Consider the following 5,290-nt stretch of genomic DNA (forward strand, 5'->3'; position numbering starts at 1 on the left):
GATACTGACTTGGATCATTCTCAAACTGATACTTCTTCAACTGTGAAGAAACCCAAGTCCATTGTCAGTATTTCAAACCTTGCCACTGAATGGAACATGTCCCCTGATCAAGTCAAGCAAATTCTTGATGAAGCCAATCGAGCTCAGCTTCTAAAGAACATTGCTCAAGTTGATGAATCTCTTATTCAGCACAAACTTCAGGCCAAGGGATCTTTTGAAGCTCAGATGCAGAAGTTTCTGGAATTTCAGTCCAAGGCTCAGTCTTTTCAACCTCCTCCTAGCTCTAGCAAGCCTAAGACTGACAGCGTTCTTGAATGGATTGATCGAAAGAGATTTGAAGATGTTTTTAATCGGCGAATGTGTGGAGACAAGATCATCAAAGTCAAAGCTTCTAAACCTCGAAACAAGAAAATCCTTACGTTGCTGATCACTCGTCAAGGTTCTCAACATTCTTATACTGAAGTTGTCAAGAGGGATGAGCTGACCAGATATGGGTATTCGGAATGGATGGAACTGCTCGATCTAGCATCCAAGCAAATCTCAGCTCACTCTTCCGAACTGACTTGTGCTCTTCATCTGCTGATCAAAAAGGTTCAGCGTTTGGATCTTGTTCCTAAAGAACGACCTCAACATCAAGGCCAAAGGTCATCAGTTCCTAGATCTCGAAGAACGAAGTTTCATGTTGATGGTGAAGATGTATTGGTTCTAGACTTTGGTACTGGTGTTATTAACAATTCACTTCCTCTAGGTGTTGATCCGGTTCAGCATCAATTCATCTCAACTCCTGAACACGGGATGTTCTATCTCGACAAAAACAGGAGGATGTGCTTTCAACGAACTACTGAGATCCCAAAGGCTCCAACCACTCACCTTGTTGGCTTAAGGCAAATGTGCATGAGTCATCAAGATCTATCCGGAGAATTTCACATTCTTATTGCCATGGAGTTGCTGAACAGAAGACAGGAATTGCTGGACAGTCCTTACTGGCCAGTCAAAATTGAAGCTGAAGCTGAGTATGAAGAATTTCTTTCCAGAGGTGTCTTAATTTAGTTTGTTTTGAACATCATCATATTGGGGGAGATTGTAAGGTCAAACCTTTAAATATGATAATGTTTAAAATAGACTCAGCGTCAGCACATGTCACAGCATCAGCACCAGCGTGTAACTGCTCAGTTTGTATTAGTTTAGTTTATTCAGTGCATTGTAACAAATCTTGTATTTATCCTGTTTCCTTAGTTATCCTGATTAATTAGGTAGCGTATCCCTGAATTGTAGGGATTGTCTAGAATAGCAGTATATATTATCTTGTACAGGTTTGTGAAAGGTTACGCCTTTCACAAACCCTAATCGTCGCTTTGTGCACACGATAATCTCTTTGTGAGATTATCTTTCTTAGTGAAAGTTTTTCTTCGTGAATTTCTCTTGTTCTTATTTGTAGTCATTGTTTGATATATCGATTGATCTAAAGGCCTTTTCACAGAACCTAGCCGTATAAGCCACTATGTCTGTCCCCTTTCATCTTGAGGTTCCAGAGTTCCTCCTCAAGTGGAAGAAGTCACTGTCGCCCTGTAGACAATAGACTGCGTTCTCCGAAGTGAATCCTAGAATGCCAAGAACCGCAGGATAACCTCTGCAGCCAAGAATACTTGAATAAAGTGCGAAAGTAGGTCGCGTTAAGCCTTATACACTAGATCCCGAAGAGATTATAGACTTGACACCAGTCTGGGTGTTAGTCGATATGTTATACAAGAACACGCGCTTTCTGCAACTGAAATAAACCGACGCCTTAAAGAATAGGGCATGTCTTAGAGATTCATTGGACTGCTAGGTGTTCCCAAGAATACTATCTCACATAGAAATAGTAGAACCACCTCCCGAGATAGTCCAACACTTCAGAAAATCTCTAAGGACTAAGTTAGCCTGATCAAAGGCTACTATCCATGAAACAGCAAAGCATGTAAGAGCGTGATTCCTTCCAAGTTAAGAATCATACTGTGAAAGCATCTGTTAGACGACCTATTCGACCAACTGCAAGGGGCGACTTACTTTTCCAAGATTGATCTTAGGTCCGGATATCACCAGTTACGAGTGCTTGAGGAGGATGTTCCGAAAACAGCCTTCCAAACTCGTTACGGACACTACGAGTTTGTAGTGATGCCCTTCGGACTGACTAACGCACCCGCAGTATTCATGGACTTGATGAATAGAGTGTGTCGTCCTTACTTAGATCAGTTCGTCATCGTCTTTATTGATGACATACTTGTCTACTCTCGGAGTGAGGAAGAACATAACGATCATCTACGACGAGTCCTAGAAACCCTACGATCGGAGAAGTTATACGTGAAGTTCTCTAAGTGCGAATTTTGGATCCGAAGAGTCGAATTCTTAGGACATGTGGTTAGTGAGGAAGGAATCCACCCAATCCAAGATTAAAGCTATCAAGAACTGGTCGGCACCGAAGACGCCTACAGAAATCCGTCAATTTCTAGGCCAAGCTGGCTACTACCGCAGATTCATTCAGAACTTCTCTTGGATTGAGAAACCTCTCACCACATTGAATCAGAAAGGCATGACATTTGATTGGGAAGAGAAACAGGATAAGGCACTCCAAACCCTGAAGCGAGCCCTATGCACCGCACCAGTATTATCCCTTCCCGAAGGGACAAAAGATTTCGTGGTATATTGCGATGCATTGAACCAGGGGATCGGTTGTGTCCTGAGGCAACGGGGTAAGGTCATCGTCTATGCCTCGATACAACTGAAGACACATGAGATTAACTACACCACGCACGACCTCGAGTTAGGAGCAGTCGTATTCGCTCTAAAGATCTGGAGACATTACCTGTATGGAACGAAGAGCACGATATACACTGACCACAAAAGCCTCCAACACATACTGAACCAGAAGGAGCTCAATATGAGACAACAACGGTGGGTCGAGCTACTCAATGATTACGACTGCGAGATTCGTTATCACCCGGGAAAAGCCAATGTAGTAGCAGACGCTCTAAGTAGAAAAGAGTATTCTGGTCGAAGAGTCAAGTCGTTGACAATGACTATCCATTCGCATCTATCCGCACAGATTAAGGAGGCTCAACTCGAAGCTTTGAAGCCTGAGAATGTGGCGGGAGAATCCTTATGTGGAATGGATAAGAACTTGGAGGCCAAGGGTGACGGAGCCTTATATCTCATGGATCGGATCTGGACGCCGCATCATGGTGGTTTCAGAGTCTTGGTCATGAAGGAAGCACATAACACTTGATATTCCATTCACCCAGGTTCAGATAAGATGTATCTGGATCTCAAAAAGTTATATTGGTGGCCTAACATGAAAGCAGAGATTGCTACCTTCGTGAGTAAATGCCTTACTTGCGCGAAGGTCAAGGTCGAATACCAGAAGCCATCAGGTCTTCTCCAGCAACCGGAGATACCGGAGTGAAAGTGGGAGCGGATCACTATGGATTTCATAACCAAGCTACCCAAGACAATGGGTGGGCTGGATACCATATGGGTCATCGTAGACAGATTTACCAAGTCCGCGCACTTCCTACCCATCAAAGAGACAGATAAGATGGAGAAACTCACAAGAACATACATTAAGGAAATCGTACGACTGCATGATGTCCCTATATCTATAATCTCCAATAGATATAGTAGGTTCACTTCGAGGTTTTGGCAATCGCTACAAAGCGCCTTAGGGACGAGGTTGGACATGAGTACAGCCTATCATCCGCAGACCGACGGGAAAAGTGAGAGAACTATCCAAACCCTGGAGGACATGTTGTGGGCCTGTGTGATCGACTTTGGTAAGGCGTGGGATACCTACTTACCCCTTGTAGAGTTTTCTTACAATAACAGTTATCACACGAGCATCAAGGCACCCCCTTTCGAAGCCCTCTATGGCCGGAAGTGCAGATCCCCTCTGTGATGGTCTGAGGTGGGTGACACTCAATTAGCTAAAGAATGAGTTCCTGACAGTGCTCTCACGGGTCCGAAGATCATTCTAGAAACGACCGAGAAGATTGTACAAATTCGCGAACAATTAAAAGCCGCTAGGGATCGACAGAAAAGCTACGCAGACAAACGAAGAAAACCTTTGGAATTCCAGGTGGGAGACCGAGTGCTTTTGAAAGTCTCACCCTGGAAGGGAACGATACGCTTTGGAAAGCGTGGAAAGCTGAACCCAAGGTACATAGGGCCTTTCTGGATTCTCGCTAGAATCAGTCCCGTAGCTTACAAACTCAACCTACCCCGCGAGCTCAGTAGCATACATCCTACCTTCCGTATCTCAAACCTAAAGAAATGCCTATCCGACGAGACTCTCGTAATCCCACACGACGAGATCGAGGTCAACGAGAGCCTCAACTTCATGGAAGAGCCTACGAAGATTATGGACCGAGAGGTCAAACGAACGAAACAAAACCGCATCCTAATTGTGAAGGTTTGCTGGAACGCCAAACGAGGACCGGCGTTCACTTGGGAGCGCGAGGATCAAATGAAACTCAAGTATCCCCATCTCTTTGCTTAGTTGTACTGTAATAACTTAGCTGTTTGAATTCTAAATTTCGGGACGAAATTTCCCCTAACGGGGGGATGATGTGACAACCCAAAATTTATTCCATCATTATAACCCATTTCCGTTAATAGAGTATTCTATTTTATTAAGATTCCGTTAATATTGGGGTGGACAAATCAATAAATGTTTTATTTTATTTTATTTTATGTTATTAATGTCGATATGAAATAAATAAAAACACGTGAATTACCCTCCCATTTAGTTGGAAAAAGTTTTAATTACGACCATTTAATCGGGTAGATGTACACCGGGTCACAAAACTCGAACCCTATATAAGGGTGAGTAGACATCATTTTGAACTTTTTACCACTCTAGTCACACTCTCTCTCTACTTTCTCTCTCTAGAAGTTGGGTTTGTTAAAGAAGCACCTCATTCAAGCTCCAAAATCGTAAGTAATACTCCCTAACTTGTTGTTCAGCATTACATTCATGCAAACCCGGGATTTAATCACTCAAAAACCGTAAAAACTTGAGTTTATGGTTTGGGAATACCTCCCAAAACCGTAAACACCCTTTAGGGGGTTTTTGAAGCCCAAAATCCCTCCAAAACTCTTCTAATACTCATCCTTGACTTAGAAACATACATGCATGAAGTTAGAAACAAAAAATCGGACCTTTAGGAGGGTAAACATGAGTTTACGGTCCATGAATATTCATGAACCATAAACACATAAACCGTAAACACCATAAATGGTGTTTTGGTGCCCCTAACTC

The sequence above is a fragment of the Lactuca sativa genome, chromosome 6 (genome assembly GCF_002870075.4).
Source record: "Lactuca sativa cultivar Salinas chromosome 6, Lsat_Salinas_v11, whole genome shotgun sequence".
In the NCBI taxonomy this organism is placed as follows: domain Eukaryota; kingdom Viridiplantae; phylum Streptophyta; class Magnoliopsida; order Asterales; family Asteraceae; genus Lactuca; species Lactuca sativa.